This window comes from Periplaneta americana, chromosome 5, assembly GCF_040183065.1.
Source record: "Periplaneta americana isolate PAMFEO1 chromosome 5, P.americana_PAMFEO1_priV1, whole genome shotgun sequence".
NCBI lineage: Eukaryota > Metazoa > Arthropoda > Insecta > Blattodea > Blattidae > Periplaneta > Periplaneta americana.
In genome coordinates, this window is record NC_091121.1 from 129,041,024 (window position 1) to 129,064,119 (window position 23,096).

At 37.5% G+C, this 23,096-nt stretch overlaps 1 protein-coding gene across 1 annotated transcript in view; it reads left to right on the forward strand.

Moving 5' to 3' along the window:
• Nucleotides 1-23,096, forward strand: part of LOC138700190 (ras guanyl-releasing protein 3-like) — a 615,134-nt gene that overhangs the window by 7,929 nt on the left and 584,109 nt on the right. Inside the window, exon 2 of the mRNA XM_069826618.1 lies at nucleotides 21,891-21,947. The gene's annotated coding sequence lies outside the window, so the exon portion shown is untranslated. The remainder of the gene's footprint in view (nucleotides 1-21,890; nucleotides 21,948-23,096) is intronic.

Sequence of the window (23,096 nt, forward strand, 5' to 3'; positions counted from 1 at the left end):
CGTCTGACATCCCTTAAGTATTCCTTCGGAAGTGGTGATGATGATGAGGAGGGGAAAGATACTACCGGTGCTACCGAAATCACAGAGCCAGGGTACTTTTTTCTTTAGAAATACATCACTGGGTGGAACAAACACGACAGATCTCCTCCTGCGAAGCGAACATCGATGAATATCGAACTTCGACATACTCAACAAACTTGAACCAAACATAACGCCTGTACTGCACGACGCGCTACCTTTTATAGGTATCTGAAATTCGAAATTATATAAAAATAATCCTAGCATACCTGTGCCATTCATAGCCCAACATAGACAGGGCGTAAGGGGTTAAGTGCCGTCCTTTTCACAGTCGTCGAGGACTGTCTATAGAATCAAAAAATGTTAATACAACATAGGTCAAAACTTTATAGTTTTCCGAGAGAAAAATATTTATTTCTTTATTTTATTTGAGTTATACTGCTTATATGTCAATTTAGAATTTAGTTAATTAAAAACAGGAGCGGTTCCGCGTTTCGTTTACCTTTTAGCGACGTAAAACACGGCCTAGATCACCATGCCTTCAGCCCAAAAATTTATATCGTCAGTAAAATTACGAAAACAATTACATCAGCAGGTATGTCTACCAAAGAGTTAATATTAGTTTAAATAAATATTGTGTGTTCTACTACGTTTTCGTGAAATTAAATAATAATGCATGCTTAGATTTGTTGATATTCTGGCGTGAGAGACGTGGCAACATGTCCAGCAGGATTCATGCAACTGACTACTCTGCACAAACGTACAGCTCAGCTGAGTTCAAGCTCCCTGTCTAGTATCTACAGGTCTCCTGCCGAGGGGATGGCAGTTGAGTACAGGTATTCGATAAACAACTTACAATGTCATTCACAGTTCAGGACTATCATGATATGTTATTAATTTATGGAGAAAATCGTCGTAATTCAAGTGCGGCAAGAAGGATGTACCGTCAACGTTTTCCGCAAGGAAGTTACCTAATCGGCGAATTTTTGTGACAGTTTGTCAACGATTATTAGAAACTGGGAGTCTCTCACCCTGTTTAGAAAATCACACAACCAGAATTTTCTTAAAAAATGATACTGCTTTACGGAAGCGGGAGAGATTTAAAATTTTGCATTAGAAAAAAAAAGTTCGTATGATTTTGTGCATTAAACCATTATTGATTATTTTTATACGTACAATAAAAATGCAGCAATATTGTTAAATAAAATGGTAATTTACCATAATGTTATATTAATGAGATTGAAAGTTTGTATTTGCTACTCGTTTTATATAAACAGCAGGTGGTCTGCCCCTACATTGAAACAGAGCATCTGTTTTATACCGGTATGTCTGTACCCGCTTGAGCTGTACTGTGTACTTGTAAACTCCTTCCTCCTCATCCAGCAATGTTGCCAAACGTCTAATATTGTAAACTTTAATAATTGGTTAAATATTGCAATTACAAAAAAATTTTTGAGGACATTTTTTATTCCTTATAACATGAATAAGTAAAGAGATAGGTTTGGAAGTAAATCCCGAAAAGACAAAGTATATGATTATGTCTATTGGAAATTTATCTTTTGAAGAGGTGGAGAAGTTCAAATATCTTGGAGCAACAATGATACTCGGGATGAAATTAAACACAGAATAAATATGGGAAATGGCTGTTATTATTCGGTTGAGAAGCTTTTATCATCCAGTCCGCTGTCAAAAAATCTGAAAGTTAGAATTTAAAAACACCGGTTGTTCTTTATGGTTGTGAAACTTGGACTCTCACTTTGAGAGAGGAACATAGGTTAAGGATGTTTGAGAATAAGGTGCTTAAGAAAATATTTGGGGCTAAGAGGGATGAAGTTACAGGAGAATGGAGAAAGTTACACAACACAGAACTGCACGCATTGTATTCTTCACCTGACATAATTAGGAACATTAAATCCATACGTTTGAGATGAGCAGGGCATGTAGCACGTATGGGCGAATCCAGGAGTGCCTATAGAGTGTTAGTTGGGAGGCCGGAGGGAAAAAGACCTTTAGGGAGGCCGAGACGTAGATGGGAAGATACTATTAAAATGGATTTGAGGGAGGTGGGATATGATGATAGAGACTGGATTAATCTTGCTCAGGATAGGGACCAATGGCGGGCTTATGTGAGGGCGGCAATGAACCTCCGGGTCCACACCTGTGGAGTAACGGTTAGCACGTCTGGCCGCGAAACCAGGTGGCCCGGGTTCGATTCCCGGTCGGGGCAAGTTACCTGGTTGAGGTTTTTTCCGGGGTTTTCCCTCAACCCAATATGAGCAAATGCTGGGTAACTTTCGGTGCTGGACCCCGGACTCATTTCACCGGCATTATCACCTTCATCTCATTCAGACGCTAAATAACCTAAGCTGTTGATAAAGCGTCGTAAAATAACCTACTGAAATAAATAAAAAATGAACCTCCGGGTTCCTTAAAAGCCAGTAAGTAAGTATAACATAAATAATCATCAGTTAAAATAATGGCACTTACACCCCTTACACTCTATATGTATGGATATTGTGTAATGTAGTAATATCAGTAGATATAATAATAATAATAATAATAATAATAATAATAATAATACGAGGTGATCCAAAAGTAGTGCATACATTTTTGCTGGGACTGCACGAGGGGGTTTATGGCTGCACTTGCGGTTGTAGGGGGAGACTGTGATCTTGCAGTATACTACTGACAAGTTTAGTTTTGAGGGTGCGTGCGGGTGGCTGTGAGGAACAGTTTACTGAAGCTTGTTTTCAATAGTGATTATTTATTAGAGAGCGGAATTTTAGGCCCTAAAAAGTAGCATTTTAGGCGCCTAAAATAGGCTCTTAAACTCTTTTATTTAGGCTCTATAAAATAAAAAATAGTGTAAATTTTATACTGAACAACAATGTAACTTTTATTATCCCAACAATAGGATTTTCACTCAACACAGTAACACAGTATTCGTTAGTGCACTCCACTGACGACAATGACAATTTACTTGGACTATTACGAACAACAATGAACTGTTAATCGTAATTAATATTTACAAAGCACTATTTACAAATCAGAACTTTCAGTTCTCAGTTCACAGTTCTTCTAGCTCAGTCACTCAAGTCCACAGTATCTCGAACCACAGACTTTCAGAGACAGTCCACTGTACTCGAACTGAGGTCCCTCCAACTGCGGTCCACTGCACTCGAACTCAGGTCCCTCCAACTGCGGTCCACTGCACTCGAACTCAGGCCTTCGGATGCTGACACAGTTGCGGACGCACACTCGAGTCGAACTCCGGTACACAAGACTGGCTTGCTTGCTCTGGCTTACTCACTGACTGAATAAACTGAAACTGAAACTGCCCAAGTTCGCTCGCGTTTCTTTTATAGCAAAATCATAGTTACGAGAAATTTCTACGGGTGTCCTCTCGAATTATCTGGCTATCTCCACTTCGGACGGACTTCTATAGAAGATTCGGGAGGGTCCGTCCCCCCTTCACTCCGCAATTAGCAGCTGCGCGCGCACTCTTCCCTCGTCGCGTTGACGTAATACACCCCCTCTGCCCTTCAGCATGCAGATGCTCCCCGTACCAGCGTTTCGTCTGCCGCGCGCCCTGTCGGACGCGTGTTCAAACCGCTTTGCAGCTGTCACATTGCTCCCTCCTTAGGGCTGCTCGTCCCGGGCAGTCCCTTGGTAGGCCGCTAGTCGGTCCAACGTTTGGGGTCCTCCAGCTGCTCCCTCCTTATGGTGGTGCCACCCCATCCTTGGCTTGGCTGGGCAGCAATACTCGTACTGCGTAGGCGCCGTCTTGCTTTTCCACTTGGCCCTCCAAGGAGAGCTCGCTGGCCACGGGTTGGTCTTCGGCGTCCATCAGGAACACTTCATCCCGACCACGACGGAGTATACGGCGCCGGACGTCCACCGTCGCATCGAGTAACCGCATGGCGTCAAGTCCCAGGACGACGTCCTCGGTGATGTTGGCGACGAACACCCACATCTCCAGTTTCCTCTTCCCCAAGGTCAGATCCAGGAATACCTCTCTCTGGATGGGCAAGCTCTCGCCTGAAGCAGTCCGTAGCTCGTATTGGCGCAGCGGCGTCCTCCCAGGTAGGCCACGCACGACGTCAGGTCTGGCGATAGTGAGGATCGCTCCGGTGTCCACCAGTACTCTGCATGGACGGCCTCTTATCCGTCCTTCAGCAATCAGCCCATCGTCGCATCTTCTGTCGACCGGTTTCAGGACGAGCCGAGGCGAAACTAATATTTACAAAGCACTATTTACAAATCAGAACTGTCAGTTCTCAGTTCACAGTTCTTCTAGCTCAGTCACTCAAGTCCACAGTATCTCGCACCACAGACTTTCAGAGACAGTCCACTGTACTCGAACTGAGGTCCCTCCAACTGCGGTCCACTGCACTCGAACTCAGGTCCCTCCAACTGCGGTCCACTACACTCGAACTCAGGCCTTCGGATGCTGACACAGTTGCGGACGCACACTCGAGTCGAACTCCGGTACACAAGACTGGCTTGCTTGCTCTGGCTTACTCACTGACTGAATAAACTGAAACTGAAACTGCCCAAGTTCGCTCGCGTTTCTTCTTTTATAGCAAAATCATAGTTACGAGAAATTTCTACGGGTGTCCTCTCGAATTATCTGGCTATCTCCACTTCGGACGGACTTCTCTAGAAGATTCGGGAGGGTCCGTCCCCCCTTCACTCCGCAATTAGCAGCTGCGCGCGCACTCTCCCCTCGTCGCGTTGACGTAATACACCCCCTCTGCCCTTCAGCATGCAGATGCTCCCCGTACCAGCGTTTCGTCTGCCGCGCGCCCTGTCGGACGCGTGTTCAAACCCCGTTGCAGCTGTCACAATAGGCTTCTTTTTTAAAGAATGTCACTAATATAAGATTCAACATTTTATTTAATGCAAAATTCTAGGATTAAAAGAAACTTCTACACATTTCACATTTTACAAGGGTACACATGCATGCATACACAAAATGAAGACATTCTGTCTTTAAGTTAGTGTTTTTCATTCACCAATCACATATCCATAGTTTGTTTTATAGCAGGTGATCAGCACCTATTGTGGCTATTGTGTCGCTCACTGCTCTACTTACAAATGGTGAGAAAAAAGGAAAGGTTTGTTATCTGTCGTGGAATGTAAGAGAATGCTTATTCGGGTACAACCCAGCGAGTTTGTGTTAAATTGCCGACAGACAGAGGAAGATATAATAATAATAATAATAATAATAATAATAATAATAATAATAATAATAATAATAATTTATCCTGCAGGAGTTCTTTTACATGCCAGTAAATCTACTGACATGAGCCTGTCGCATTTAAGCACACTTAAATGCCATTGACCTGGGCCGGGATCGAACCCGCAACCTCGAACACAGAAGGCCAGCGCTATACCGACTACGCTACCCAGGCCGACTGAAAGTGGGAATTTTAAGATTGACAGATTGTAAGAATGAGAAGGAGTGGCCCGGAGGTATACTCTATTGTGTTGTTCACTGCTATATGTAGGAAATAGCGAAAGGTAGTGGCGGCATTTTAATGAAACCATAGGGTTGGAAAAGTGGATTTCAACACTTAAGCGTATAGTGCAGACTAAATGGTCAGCCATTCAATTTTTTAAACTCTGCTGTCATTTATTCCTTGATTAACAGTAAGCATAATTAATATCGTGTGTTATTTTATCTTGGGGCCAGCCAAGTGACCGCCGTTATAGACGAATGCACGTGGAGATCCGAGGACTGAATTCATATACAGTGCGATTGTTTAGTCCTGACAGTCGCCGGAGATGTGCGCCGGGGTCAGATGAGTCCATTTCGTTACGCCAAGGAGTGTTTGGGTTAGTCATTCGCTTGTCTTCGGAGTGATTGAATGTCATGCGTGCGGTAGAGCGGTATGTTTCTGGTACAATTAAGCTGTACTGCATTCCTTTACCGAGCGCTCGCCCTTATCTCTACTCCGGAGCTCTCCCCACTACTCCCATTACTTCCTCTCTTTCGCATCACTGAGCTGTCAGGACTAAATAATCGGTCTGTACTTATATTTCTTTCAAAGGGCAGACCGTTAGCCGGGTTCGAATTCAGGTGGGTCCAAATGGAAATTGTGGTGGGCAAAGAGGATGATTAATGGTAAATCTTTGTGAGGTATTCCCGCTTCTCTTAACGGCACTCAACAATAATTTCTCTATTTATCATGTAGTTCGCCTCGCATGGTGAACCGAAGTCAACACCTACGGACGCAAAAAGAATTACAGCAATTTCGGACGTTTAAGTGAGTGATGCAAAGTCAAATACTCACCGTTTATTTTTTGTACTTTTCAGTTCTTTTTTTACTGTTATGTCCATACTCTCATAGTGATACATATTACGAAGTATGTTGCAGATCGACATATCAGTAAGTCGGACATTGTTATAGTTGGTATAAGCGGGAAACGTGTATGATGTATGATCATGTGAATCAATAAATTAATATAAAAGTTTATGCAAAATTATTTAATAACTAAACTAGAAAAACGAAAGTGGAAATAGGAGCCATTCGATCCTAGGACCACACACATACTAGTCTGCTCGGTTGACGCACTAATGGGAGTGTAAACAGAAATTTAATGTATAGGCCCACCAACTTCTTAGTACCGATGGGAGGTCGCTGCTATCGCTACAAACAGGAAACATGCAACGAGCTCAGTAGTTCAGAATCCTACCGTCGGTAATCGGAACTTGGTTGGCCTATAGCAGCGGTGGCGAAAATGTGATCGTGTGCCGAGCCATTGTGTAACCTGCAACGTGCATAGCACCTATGGAGGGAGGCGGACACCCGAAGGGGAAGTGAAGCAACTGTCTGACTTATTAACGGATTTTCATTTTCCTTACGTCAAACACTTAAATATAATTTTATACAGTACAAGACTACAAACTATGTTTAGTACGTGTAACGAAGAAAGAAATGAACAATATCACAACCTAAAATTAACTGTCTTCAGAATGTCTCTGCGACAAAGTTTCAAAATCAGGAATTATGTCACTTACTGCCACTCGTAGTTGATCACGGAGGTATTTCTGTCAGTCGTGATCTAAATTTGGTTCTTACTATTTTAATTGTTGAAAATAATTTTTCACAAACGTAAGTTTTAGCGAACATGGCTTCAACAGAGCAAGCGAAAGAACGAAGCTTCGGATATTTATTTTTTGGCAAAGATTTGAAAGTTCAATATTTGTCAAGTCCTTACATCTAGCTTTCATTTGACATCAAATAGTAAATCAGTGAGTTCAAATTGAAGAGCTAACCGCATTATTCGTACATCTGCTGAAAAAGGGTCGACGTACAGAGATGATGATGATGATAACAACAATAACACAACCTTTTAATGTTTCATCAGTAACATGTAGTATAATGCCGTTTTATGTTATACAACCGTTTTCCTTATAATACTTGTGAACAAATAATACATTTAATACTGGGTGTTCATTTCAAAGTGTGTCATGACGTCACTGTTGATGAGTCAGCGATTTGAAGCGAGTTTCAGCTTTTATGTCAGAAAAGTTGCCTATTAATCAAGGCGTTCAATCTGAACTTGAGAACGTGTACAGTGTAACTTGAACGTCGTAGCAACAGATGGCGGTCTGTACGGTCTGTGTGCTACCATAATCTCTTTCGAACTGTTTTGCGAGGCCAAGTCGTACGCAGGGTATTTGGTATCATCGTTTGCGTACGGCAACATTCCACAACACAAATCAAATGCTCCGTGTCCTTGTTGACCGTCGAAATTAATGTCAACAAATACGTATAAGTAATCGTCTTAACCCTCTCCCCATATCTCGACAGTAAGAAAAAAACTCACCTCAGTACATGTTTCGAAGCAGTTCACACTCCACCCACTACCGGCGTCACCGTACGTATCGGTAAGTACTCTTCAGAATGAACGCCGTACTTGCTAGGCAACTTCTCTGGTAGATAGGTAATACACCTCTGCGGAATTGTAGGAAGATTGAATTCTCTAGGCTCATCGACTAGCCACATGACGGCATACAGCGAACCATGACACACTGAACTGAACATCCAGTATTCTCATCATATTGACAGTAAAGAAATGCGTCCTCCCATCCTACTTGGAACATGGTTTCGAGAGAGACATATGCCACTCGCAGGTCAGAGACAAATACAAATGGAACGGAGTTTGACTCCAGTGAGTGAGAGGGTGGGGGTTGGCGGAGGGTAGAAGCAAGCACAGCTATCACTGCGAGCCACAATGTCTCGCGAGTCACGTTCTCGCCACGGCTGAGGCATCGTAATTTATTTTGTTTGTGTGAAAATGACAGATCTTTGCGACTAGAATCAACTCCTCAGGCCCTCCAATGTACTGTACTAGTATAAGTTAAATTCAATATTGCATTTCGCGTTTGAGACTTTTCCTTAAAACATAACAGTACTGCAAGCTTTCTATTTTCATTCTCCACTTATAAAATAAATATGAATTCGTTATACCCGGTTATAGCATGAAAGGCAAGGATTATCAGAGTTTTATTGTAACGTGTGCGGTATATTACCCGTAGCACAATCATTCAAGGGTAGATTTCTTTTCCGTGTGTAAATTTACGACGTGAACCTCTTTGTCTTGCTTCTCTTGAAACAAAATCATGGTCTTAAAGGGTGACCCTGTGCCGTGCTGACCACACGGCCATGGCTATAAAATAATAACAAACACGGAGAAAATAAAGACTTTGTATATATGTGATGAATTAATTCTGACCGTGAAGTTCTTACTTCCTCACTCTGACACATGTAGACAAACCGGCTTTTATCACTTGTCAAATGAGTATTACGTCTTAAATGACGTGTGTATAGTAATTAAATCTTGGGGACCTAATTCTAACAAGTAGCCTACTAACGGACTATCAGTTAAATTTATATTCAACACTCAACATTCAACACATAATCCAAAACAGAATGTTGAATGTTGATTTAACCTCATATAACAGTATTTATAACTTTTTCTAATTTAGAAGATCAGCGAGACATTTGAAATTAGAAAAATTAGAAATACAGTTATAAGAGATGAAATGAACATTCAACATTCTGTTTTGGATTGTGTGAGATATAAGCAGTTGATCTGGTATGAGCATGTGAGAAAAATGCCAGAAGAAAGGTTACTTAAAATGGTGCTGGAATGGTGTCCGCCTGGGAGAAGAAGGAAAGGGAGACCTCGAAATTCATGATTAGAAGAGATCTGAACAGAGATGGGAGACTGCAGACTGAATGACATGGATTGGATGGATAGAGAAGAGTGGAGAGAACAAGAATAAGACTTCAGGCATAGAAAGATGTGTAACATTATAAATCTGTATATAAAAATTATTATTATTATTATTATTATTATTATTATTATTATTATTATTATTATTATTATTATTCAAATATTATATATATTTTAAATTATTTAAATCTTTTTATTTGTAAGTATAATTTTAAGGTCATCTTCTAAGGTTATATTTTATAATTGATAACACTAGTCAACAGCATTTTTTGTGCCGACAAACAGAATGCTGATTATTACCAAGTCTGATGCGCTGATTACGAATATGTAATCAGATTTTTTCCATCACGTCAGGTTTCCGAGCACTGCAACAATATTGTATTTTATGAATAGCCATAAATACAGTGGTGGTGGGAAGTAACTAGGCATTATTAATTGGCTGTGGAATTTTTAATATTGATGCAACCATAATGACAATTGTGTGTACATGCAAATCATTAAATAGAGTTTGAACTTTTGCGCGTCCGTATTATAGTTGGTGGCCGTGAGGGGCGGTTCGTGCAGCAATAGCAGATGGTCGATCACCTGCTTGTTCGCGAACGAACTGCACGCTATGAAGAGTGGAACTCCGTTGTTTTCGTTCAGAGATGGTGCCATACAGAGAAAGGAAGGAATGCCACAATCCGTCCAGAGACAATAAAGAATTGGAAGCACGGATTCGGGGCATTATCACCAATGCCCCACGCAACTTCCTCCAGAAGACTGTGGATTCCATTACCGGCCGCTTAAGGAAACTGGTGGAAGCCACAGGAGCCTACGTTTAATTTCGATGTATGCATACGTATTCCCATTTAACAAGGTACACATGAAATCAATTTCAATAAGTTAGCTTTATAAATATAGAATTTATATACATTTTTCAATACCTAGTATACATTTACCAAGTCCCTCTTCACTTGACACATCTGAATCATGGTTTGTTGATACTTGAAAGAAAATATAGACTTACACGGTGCCTGGTAATGAAAACAGAGACAGTCAGTCTGTATTTTGTTTAGTTCGGGTGTAGAGGTTTTGTTAGGTAGTGTGAACTGTTCTGTGTGAAATGAAATGAAGAAGCAAAGGCGTAGTTGTAAAAACTTACGGAACCAATGGTATGGCGTGAACAAAAGAACCATGAAGATGACTGTTATTTCTGCTTAACCAATGTTACTGGATTTTCTTAAAAAAATAAGAGACTCATTCAGCTTCCTAATCTCCCATCATCTATAAGACCAATACCTCATGGAGAAAATTTACCTGTTCCCATTCCACCTTCTACATGGCAAGAAGAATCGGAATCTGACATAACGTCATCTGATGATGTGCAGCCCTCTAAATCAAGGGATGACGTCTACATTCCAGATGAAGAGAGAGAAGAAAAGCCACATTTAAAACATAGGTGGAACTCGAGGATCTGGTACGTGAATTGTACTTAACTAAACAGCTGACTGAGCTTCTAGAATCTCGTCTTCAGGAATGGAAGGTGCTGGATAAAGATACTAATGTTTCACTATTTAGAAACGTAAATAAGGATCTATTACCATTTTTCATAGTTACAGATTCTGGAGTTTGTACATGCAGCGATGTAAATGGACTGATTAAAACTAGGTATTACACACAATGCTGAAGAGTGGCGCTTATTTATAGATGCTTCTAAAATTAGTCTGAAAGCTGTTTTGTTACACAATCGTAATAAACTTTCCTATATATCTGTAGCTTGCAGTGCAGCAATGAAAGTAACACACGAAAACATGCGTCGTATTCTTGAAGTCATTAAAATATGAAAACCATTGTTGGCATATTTGCGGGATCTTAAAATCTTCTACATGGAATGCAGAGTGGATTCATTAAATATGCTTTTTTCTGTGCCTTTGGGACAGTCAAGATACTCAACATCACTATATAATCAAGGAATAGCCAAGAAGAGAAGATTTCACTCCTGGCAAACATAATGTAAAATTTAAACCTTTAGTTGGCCCACAAAAAATATATCTCCATCCTTTACACATTAAATTAGGGCTCATGAAGAACTTTATGAAAGGTATGGACACAACAGGCAAAGGTTTCAAATATCTACGAAGAATATTCCTAGCTTGAGTGCTGCAAAATTAAAAGAAGGAATATTCATTGGACCTGAGGTTAAAAAAATGATGTGTGATCGATTTTTTTTAGAAAAATTAACTCCAAACGAACGTATAGCATGGGAGTCATTTAAAAGTGTTGTGAATAAGTTCCTCGGCAACAAGAAGGAAGAAAATAATTACAACTAGTTCAGAGTCTCTTTAAAAATTATGAGAGTTTTGGATACAGAATGTCTGTCAAAATTCACTTCCTGCATTCTCATTTAGATTTTTTCCTAAAAACTTGGGTGCAGTGAGTGACGAACAAGGGGAACGCTTTCACCAAGACATTTTACAAATGGAGCAGCGTTATAAAGGGAGATGGGATCCATCTATGATGAGTGATTACTGCTCGTTCATACAAAGAGAGAATACGAAAACACACAAAAAAGTGTTTTAAAGCGACGCCTCCTTCCACTACGTAAATGTAAATAGCTATTTACATCATTATAACATGAAGAACACTTTATTTTAGTACTAACACCACTATAATAGTGAAAGACTATGTTTATGCATTCTGCATTAAATATTAAAAATGTGGAACTGCTTAGTTTCGAATTTTTCAGAAGTGTAATAAGGGTAATAACTGAAAATCTGAGGGTGCTGCTGAAAAATGGGTTCCATTTTTGGATTCAGCATGGCAATTATGTGGATAGTAACAATGTTTCATTTCGGCACAATTTTCAAAGTTAAAATTTGTTGACTAGTGTAATCAACGGTGCTTAGTTATTACATTTCATTTTATAACAATATTCATATTTAATTCATTATATTTTATTTGCTATTAATTTCCGGATCCTCGTGGTCATCCTTAATTAAGGCCGGACGATTTAATTCTCTATTATTATTATTATTATTATTATTATTATTATTATTATTATTATTATTATTATTATTATTATTATTATTATAGCTCAGACGATCGCGAATTGGGTACGAGATCTGAGGCTGCAGTTGGGAGCGGGTTCGAATTCCGTTTGGTCCAATTACCTGGTTGGGCTCTTCTAAGATTTTTCCCTAACTATAAGGCGAATGTCAGGTAATCATATGGCGAATCCTCAGACGCATCTCGCCAAATATTTCACTATCACCAATTTCACCAACAATCACAATAAGTCTTCAGATTGCGGTGTGTTTAGAATAGAGAGAAACAATTTTATTATCGCTTTCAGAGCGCCTTCCGAAAGTTTTTCTGTTACCTGCTAAATAATATGGTTACTGAACTGATTGAACTGTTATCTGAAGGGTTATGGTACACTACAAGTGAAAGCAGGATGTTTCTTTCGGCAAGGTATTTATGTCGCCTGTTACCTGCTAAGTAATGTGGATTACCATTAACATGAATGGCCATTACAATGAAGATCATCTTCATGGAGAGAAAATACTTTTTATAACATGCATTTTGAGTTCACTGGTCTGGAGTTAGGATATTCTTGTCATGAGAGTTTGGTCTTATGGGACTAAGGTTCTGTTCCATAAAATTCTGTCGTAATGAGGGGAGTCAGGTCAAAATATTGCTCTTGTAGAGAGATTCCACTATAGACTGTTAGCTGCCAATACGAACTGTAAACTTCCAAATACACAGAATATTCCAGGAGGAAAGTTTAAAATTTTGGGAGATCATAGTATCGGTCATTTGGAACAAAAATTTCATGTAAATAATGTGGTTAATACCGAACGGTTGTTGAATTATAACCGTTTGAATATAAAATTGAAAAGTTAAATATCGCTTTTCTTTTCTTGTTTCTGTTATTTCTTATTCGAGTGACAAAGATTTTACACTAAATTTATGACATTTAACAACGCTGCATGAATATGTTTGTCTTGTATTAAGTATCGATAATAATCCCTTATGTTGTATTAGTATACTGTAAAATTCTGCTGTATATTTCAACTAGACTGTGACTAAATTAAGACTTCGTAGTACTTATTATTAAGATTTTTTTTTGACATGTTCCATATTCTAACTGTGAAGCGATGTACGGATACCATGGAATGTAAATAAATAAAATACATTTTTCAACTCTTACGGGAATGACGTGTTACCGTCGAAGATCATCGTGACGTTCCTTGAAGTCGGCATGCGAGCGAGCTGTCCGTCTCTGTTCACTTCATTTTTCATCGAACTCCGTAAACATAAATTCAAGGGGTTGAGATCTGGAGATCTTGGTGGCCAAGAAATAGTACCTACTGTCACGATCAATCCACCGATCAGGAAATTAGGTTTTAGGTAAGCCCTCACGTTTTGCCAATAGTGAGAAAGGGCTCCGTCATGCTGGAATTAGCCTACATAACTTGTCTTTGTAGACAAAGGAGCGTCCTCCAGTGCGTAAGTCTAATAATCCTGACAATGCACGTCGCAAAAATCGCCGGTAGCTACTTTGGACCATCCATACGGCCGTCTAAAATAACGGGACCTATCAGCATGCCATCCATCACACCACACTACATATTGATCGAGAAACGAAGTTGAACATTTTTGTCCACAGTTCCATGTGGGTTTTGATGTTTGGTAGACCACACATGATTGTTACTGTAGGTAATGAACGAGCAGATGAATTAGCGAAAGAAGCTGCATCTGCAGATATACCTTATTAATATACAAATTTCCATCTCTTAGGCCTAGAGTATATAAAATTAAAAATTAAAGAACTTGTTACTTCTACTTGGAATTCACACTGGATTGCAAGTGATAAAGGCTCAGTTACAAGAAATTTATTTTTTCCTCAAATCTATGATCGAAAGAAATACAAAGTATCCACGCCAAGCTTTATTAGCCTGGTCATGACAAATTTGGAGATTATTTTGAACAATTCAAAGTCAAGACTATAGAAGAGTCGAAGTGTCTGTGTGGAGACATTCAGTCTGTTGAACATCTACTGTTTGAATGTCCTGTATTATTATGCAAAGGCAATATCTGACGAGCCACTAGAATATGTGGAAGATTATACCTACCTGAGCCAGAACCTGTCCTTCTCCAGAAATTCAGAGAAAGAAATAAAAAGACGAATCAGCATGGCATGGAAGAAGTTCTGGTCTCTAAAGTTCATACTTACAGACAAATTCCAGAAGCTAAGCTTAAAGGTTGAGACCCTGGAAAAATGTGTATTACCTGTACTACTGTATGGATGCCAAACCTGGTCCCTAACATCAAAACAGAGGCGTATGCTTCAAACCTGCCAACGCAGTATGGAAAGAAAAATCCTGCAACTTTCTCTGAGGAACAAAGTCAGGAACGAGGAGCTACGCAACCGTACCGGCATGAAAGACGTCCTAATCATCGCAGAAAGCCTGAAGTGGAAATGGGGAGGACACGTGGTAAGGATGGACCACAGACGACGGACGCACAGACTGACATTGTGGGATCCCAGGATCGGCAGAAGAAGAGCGGGACGCCAGACAACTAGATGGGCAGATTTCTTCAAGAAGAAGGCAGGACCACATTGGACGAGCAGTACAAAAGACAGACAGCTGTGGAGAAATCTAGAAGCCACCGTCCTCAGTGTATAGTGTGGTGCGAATCTTACAAGTGCAAGTGTTTGTGTACATAGAACACTCCTTAGGATCGGCTCACCTAACGAGTGAAGTCTACTAAGCCAAGCCCTGTCAATCAGGAGGCCCTTGCCCTTACGGGATCTAGTAGGCTAAATTTATTTATTATTTATAATATCTGACTGCGCATGCTGTAAATTGTAAAATCGCCTATGAACAACCAGTTCTTTTTCAAAAGAACTGATGCCACAAATGTGTCATTAAGTTCTTGCACCTAATATATTCAAATCATATAATCGTTTCAAAATTTAATTTTATACTTTTTCTTACTTTATCTTTCATGCTGTGAATTCTGCTCGTTTGAAGTCATCATGTTTGTAAACTGTGAAAAAAGCGAAAGTGTAGTGTAATAATTTGGAATGAAAACTTGGTCAGCTTTTTGTCATTCCTGTACAAATATTAATTCTTAAACGTAGATCTAATACGACTTGAAACGATGATTCACATGTATTCCATGTAAAATAGGGTTTATAAATTTGAATAACGTGTAATTTCATCAGAGAATACTATTACTGAATCAAATGCAAACTGTATATTGTGTATATCACCGCTGGTTGGTTGTGCAGCAAAATGCGCTGGTTTCCTACCGCCCCTATTAAAGCATCATAGTTCATCATAATTTTCGACATACGGTAGTTTATTTATCGATTTTACCAGCTTTTACTCATTCGTTGTTCCATTGTACAGTGAGGCCACAAAGTCCCGTTACCGTTATTATAAACAAACAAAATGAACGGCAATTCTTTATAGTAGTTTTTATTTAGAACTTACAATGAATTTAAGGTATTTTCTGTGGTCCTGACCATTAAATATCAATAGGCTCAGTGTGTGCACTGTTTCGGAGGAGGATACCGTTGAAAAAAACTGCAGAAAGTCAGTGCTCAACTCTGCAATAGTCTTTCCTGTTTGATTTCTTTCATGTACCCAACAACTTGGAATAACAGGTTGCTCAACGTATCAGCCATCGTTTAGTTCATACGATCTGAAACAGAAACAAACTAACGTAAATTTACATAAGGGGCAACGGGGCTTAGTGGCCCCACTGTAGAGCAACGTATTACGGCACATGTAACTCTGCATTCTTCTTGAGATATCTTTTATCGCCCTATCAGACTGTACTAGTGTTTGTTCTAAGAATAGCTATTATTTATGCTTCATGGTTCAAGTTCATTTATCTTCAAAAGCGTTCTAGGTTATAATTATATTTTCTGGCTATTCCTTACAGACAGTATGCTAATTTTCACTTTACACAGTGACCTCCAGTATCGTTGAGCATTATATTTCAAATTCTTGGAAAGGAAGCTGTTAAATTTGTCTCACTGTATAACTACCAGCTATTTTGACTCATTTTGTGGGCTTACGAGTATTTCCCAGAATACTTCATAACTTATTGTTATTCTTGGACATGAATAGAAATTACTATAATTTTAGCGAATAGAGATTACAATTAAAAGTAAACTTCACTTTACAATGACATTACTTGTACCAGCAAGGGTTTCGAAATTTTTTCTGTCGGCTACCTTCATCACCCTCTGCACGGCATATTAAGTTCTCGTGCCATGCAACAAAAATCAGAATATAAATTTCCTTCCAGAACTTCTACTTTATTGTGTTACTTACTATTTTTCTTTAAAATATAGTGCCTAATGCGTTTATCTGTTTAAGTTAGAAGTAGACAGTTGAACAAAACTTTTTTTACTATTCAAACGTTAAAACGGTATCCTTAAGAATAATGAGAATAGTAAAAAAATAATAATAATGCTCACACAACAGATAGATTAAAACGATTGTAAGAGCAGAAATTAGGAATATATCTTAACAAGAACTTAGAAGAGTAAATGAAAGCTCTTTAAACCGTCGCAGTGTCAACATGTGAACGAGCAGAGTTTTTAATAGTTGCTTTTATTAGTGATAAATGTGATAATTAGATACAATAAATAATGTTTCAATTTTTCAATCAATTTGGTATAAACATTTGCTAATACATGTTAAATATAAAATAATGTATGAACGTTTTTGCTTATTATACGGCATCATCAGATACAATTTGCTTTTACGATATCTAAATTACATAGTGGAATCTTTGTTTACTCTTATAGTAAACCATCAAGTTGGTGTTGTAATAATAAGTTACAATGACTCACGAGTTTTATGTATCTGTACTTGAGTGGAAACATTTTGTTTCAAGTTATAAATAAGCCTACAAGTCTACATCCAATGTAGACTTATTTTTACTTGGAACAAAATTTTTCCACTCAAGTACATAATATACATAAAACTCGTGAGCCATTATTAATTATTATTGTTATAACACCAATTTGATGATTAATTATAAGAGTAAAGATAACTTAGATATCGTAAAAGCAAATTGTATCTGATGATGTATAATAAGCGAAAACGTTCATACATTATTTTAATATTTAACATGTATTAGCAAATATTAATATTAATTGATAAGTCATAAGATTGAAAAAATTAAAACATTCTATTTATTGTATTTAATAGCTGATTTATCGGAAAATCAAAACATGAATTGTTGAGTCCGGATTTACATACACTATCAAATCTTAAAACATGGATCGTGCAGTCATACACTATCATACGACAAAACATGCACAATGAAGCGAAAAAAACAGTAAAAATATGCACTATCAAAGTTGAGTTATGCGTTATGTTACACTTTTATTTTATCTTTAAAGAACGTATTATAACTAATCTCTCAAAATTTTCTTCACTTAGGGGAGAGTCGGGTAGTATCGGACATCGGGTAGTATCGGACAGTGCGTTTTTTCATCTACCACCATATGGTAGTACCTGAATGACATGGTTACGTTTCTCTATGCGACATCACAGAAACGTAACCATGTCAATCAGGTACTTTCATCGTGTGGTAGATGAAAGAAACTCACTGTCCGATATTACCCGATGTCCGATACTACCCGACTCTCCCCTAGGCCTAAATTCATGTGTTTTATCTGAAGCAACGTTCTTGAACACAGAACATGATATTTATACTTTACAAGAAATCACAGGTGCATACTTAAGCGAAGAAATTTGGGACAAAGTGAGGTCGAATTGTAAGTCTGCATTTTCGCATTATCATGACCTCATCGGGAATCGAACCCGCGACCTTCCGACTTTGCAGCGTTACGCCTTAACCGCGATGCTATCGCGCGTCCCAAAATACACACATACAACAATCACAATAAACTACATCACTGTCGGTCTTCAGAAATTCCTTTCGCTCAATACATTTTTACACTGTCTCCTTTCGCTTCACCCATATTCTGATTAAAGAATCTAACTCTTATTTCAGTAAGGGCAGACCTACTTTGAAATATATATTAGTGAGATAACTATCATTCGGTAGTCATTTGTCATTTAATAAATCTTCGTGATGTCTTTGAACACTAAGTACACATCTGTTTTCCGTTTCATCATATGCATTTTCAGAATGTTCAATCTTCATATTTCGTTTTCTTAAATGTGGAACTACAGTAAATATCCTTCATTCAATTTTTGCTCCACTAATTTGAGGAAACATTTTCTCGAAATAAAAAAAATGTTGCATCATTGCAATCCATTGCTTTGACATCATTTTTAATGTCTGAAAATAGATGTAACATCTATTCAGTATGCATAAACATGAAATATTAGACTCTCGACTGCATACGAGGCGAATAAGTAATGCAAATTAATTCACTTACGTGACATTTATTTTATATGTATTTATAGTTAGGGTTGGTCAAAGAGTTACTGAACGGTCTTCTTTTCTCTATGCTAATAACTTTCAACTGCTGATTCCGTTACATATGATAGACTAGCCTGCTGAGTCATTTTCCGTTTGGAATGAGGATATAACACGATGCGTTGTTATGCCCTTCTATTTAAATATGTGTGTATTGTTTTTTTGTTTTTTGTTTTTTTTTTCTAGTCGAGGAAACATATAAAAATCTCTTTCCCTTCAATATTATTTTAAATTGTTGCAAAAAACAAGCAACTTCAAGTATGATGGGAGAGGAAGGCCTGAAACCAAAGAAATGCTGCTTACGGCCAAATTTCAATGGCAGAGGGTGTAAATTAAGTAATAAACCTCGATAATTTTACTTTGCGACACGGTTTTGCCACACATTTTCATATTAATATATTCTAGAAAATAATCTAGGCTCTGAGGATGGTGTTAAGTAGCACCGAAACAGCTGTAAGCCGCACATGCTTACATAATTAACACGAGTAAGATCGCCATTTAATCAATTATTTATATTCAAGTGTTAAAAGTAGTGTACGAAAGATTCAACATGGAATCTTCCTGTGTTTATAAAAGCCTTTCTTAAAATGGGTCAGACTTTAATCAATTTTACTTCATGAAGAACATTTGGAATGCTCAGGATCCTCAACGGAGGTCACATCACGTTTGATTTTCGAAAACTTACTTGCACGTTGTTTGATTACTAAACACTTCTTAAAAAATTTTGTGAGATTGCGTAAGGGTTTTTTATAGGTTAGAAGTAGAATTTTAAGGCCATTTTGTAATCTCTCAAATGTCTCCCACTTCATATGGAATAAAAATCATAGAGAGTAGCCGACTATGTGTAGCCCTACACCTTTTCTTCAAATAAGATAATTCAAAGATATAAGCAGAAAATTACTCAGTAAATTTTATTCTATGATAACCTCTTCGAATTAATAGGTGTTCATTGTTGACACAGAGAAAAATGTTATCCGAATTTTGTTTTTCTCAATCCTTTTCAATGTTATCGATTTTAAGGTAGGCCTACTTTGCATAAAAATTTGATCTCGGAGACACCTGTATTAAATTTACTTCTCACCCTGAAATACGTAAAATTCATCTACGTATAATCTTTTCGTTGTAAGAAAAATCCTAATGTAAACAATAGCACGTGATTGAAATGACGCTTCATTGGCCGCAGCGTGGCGCCATAGATTCTCAGTACATGATCCCGCCCACTGTTATACATTCTGTTTCATGTTAAACATTTCCCGTTACTCGTCAAGTAGACCTAACCTCACTACTATGCATTAGTTTGCTTAGGAAACTTTTACTTTGTAAATTACTGTAATTAAATTATTTTAAACTTACGTGTAAGGTCAATCGCTGCCGGACAAAGGAGTTATTCCTTCCAGGATACAGAAGCCATACTACAGTACCACATGTACAACTACGAGCTCAAGTGACGCCAGCTTGTTATAAGAACAGACTACCTCGGTATTCATCCGCGTTCATAGTAAATAACAAAATATACATTTAACTTTTCTTTTACATAATGTTGTACATATAATTGAAGTTATATGTTTTATCGTATTTAACAACTAGAATTTAATTTCTTATTTTCAAATAATATAAGATTATGGTTTCCAAATACGGAACTATATTTTCCTGCGTCGTTTGAGTGTTTCGACTGGGAGCCAATCACGGGTGTGACAGCAACGTGTGTTTACATTAGGATTTGTTTTACAGCGAAAACAGTATAGAAGAATCGATGTGACATACTTTTTGCCAGTGCAATTATGAATATTCATTTATACATTCATTCATAGTTTTCTGCCCAAGGACAGGTCTTTCACTGCAAACCCAGCAGTCTCCAGTCTTTCGTATTTTCTGCCTTTCTCTTAGTCTCTGCATATGATACATATCGTCTTCTGCCCGAACTCGTCTCCCGTTCACCATTCTTTCCAGTGCATTCTGTAACGAATATATTCCCTTTATTTCCGACCATTTTCATTCCGAGCTACTAACATTGCTTATACTGTACATCATGTAGCATCACATTACCGCATGACTGCATGCACACTGAGGCAATAATAAGTTCGATGTTAAGGTATACTGTACATCGACTCTTAGGATAAAAATCCACATATTTTCCTTAACGCTTTTCAAACTTTGGTGATATAATTCTTGGGAGCAAACTAAGCAATTTATATAATTCAACCTTGAAAAATCGAATTTGGAGGCCCAAAGAAAATAAAAAATATTAAAATTTTTAACTAACTCCATTAGAAATTGACCTAGAGTGAAACTTCTTCCGCCAAAATGATCCCCGGAGAATGGTATATACTAAAATTATTTATTTACCTTAAACCATTCAATATGTTTTTTATATAATCAGTTTAGAAAAAAATGTATATTTGATATCTGTAGCCTATATTTTTAGGAAAAATAATTATAATCTACGGTACTGAAAATAATAATTGTAGTTTACAACATAGCCATATATTTAAGCTTTAATTTGGTACTTCAATGAAATCTTTTGCCCAATTGAAAGTCTACTTTTTGTCCGTCGGAATTATAAAAAATGTCGGAAAATGTGAAATAAGAGAAAACAGAATCTGAAGATGGCGTAAGGCGTAAGCTGTAGAAAGTATACTGCGCTTATATTATAAATGCCCAAATAATTATGAAATTAATGAGATAGTGAGTACAAGTTATATATTTTTGAAAACTAAAAGAAATGAGCTTCCAGATGAGGCAAAATCATTATTTACCAAAATTTTGAAGAAATCTGACATTTATAGAGTATAATATATTCTCTGTTTTCTCCATTGAATAATATTTATTCGTAACTAATCCAACGCATACGTTCCTGTTTTCTCTAATGATGGAACCGATACGTAGCTCCAAAAAGTTGCGTATGTCTAGGCCTACATTTATAATGCGATATACAAACCCTAAAATCTCGCACCACGAATTTTTAGCTGAAACAATGTTTGGTTCTGTCAATATTCCACGTCTCCCGTGTATTGTAGATATGAAATATTGGTAAGATAGAACATTGTTTTAGCTGAAAATTGTTGGCACGAGATTTTAGAATTAAATCTATACACCGGGCCATAAATACACAAATATCCAACTTTTCTACTGTTCTTTACATTGTTGCCATTTGTTTCCAGGCAGTGCACGATCCAGGCCAGTAGTGTTCTGGGAAACGCTCGGACGCGGACGTGAAGGTAAGATGCAAGTTCTCTGAGTCTTGAGTTTATCAATTATATTAGGTTACTATTCAGTCAATACTTATCACTTACTTCAAGTGATAAGTATTGATTGAACAGTAACCTAATATAATTGATTCATTGGCAACTTATCTGAAACAATAATGTCTGTCAAACTTGAAGTTTATGTTGTAAATTAAGACAGAAAGAAGAAACTCTGACAAGATGTCTTTTATATATATATATATATATATATATATATATATATATAGTATTTGTAAGCAAGTTTTAGCAATTCTAGAGTTGCAATGTTGAAGTCAAAATAAGTTTTTTGGCCGATCGTGTTTTTTAACAATCTTACCGATGTTGTTGATAGGCCTTGTAAAGTTAAACCCTAGATCATATTATGTAACAGATAACTCATCGCTATGTTAAAATCGGCAGCACTTTGAAGAGAACAACCGCCAGGATCGCTACCCGTCCGCCGTAAACGAACACGAGATGGCAGTACATTCGCTAATGCAATTCAAATGGGAGTTATGACGTGACTCATTATGTAACAACTAGATGGCAGCGTAGTAAACCTGTTAACTTCAAAGCCTATAAGGCTGACCTATCTGTTACATATATGATCTAGGGTTAAACTTACAACACACGTGCGGTAAGTAAATAAATCAAATCAACTTTTATTTATTTACTTAAAAAGTGACGAACTATCAGTGTCGCGCACCATTATGTGATTTGAGAAAATAAGTAAATGTCTTATTATAACTGTACTCCTTATAAATTTATAAATTAATTTATTATTTTATTGTTATTTATTATTATTTGTAAGAAAACAGGAATTAATTTAGATTAGACGTAAGCGTGAAAACCATTTCTGTATACTTCCGGTTGTTTTTCTGAGCGCCACTCGTGGGGTCGTGGCTGAACGCGAAAACATCCATGGAGTAAAATACGTATTCAAACATTAACCTATATCGGTATGCAATTTATATACACTGATGTATAATAAAATTAATGTGTCACCTACAAACATTTTCTATATGTTATTTATTTATATTGATGTATAATTGATATGTCACCTACCTAATTCTTTGAAGATAAAACTAAACTTTCTATAATTTATTTTATTACAACATTTTCACAATCGCCGCCGAATAAAAA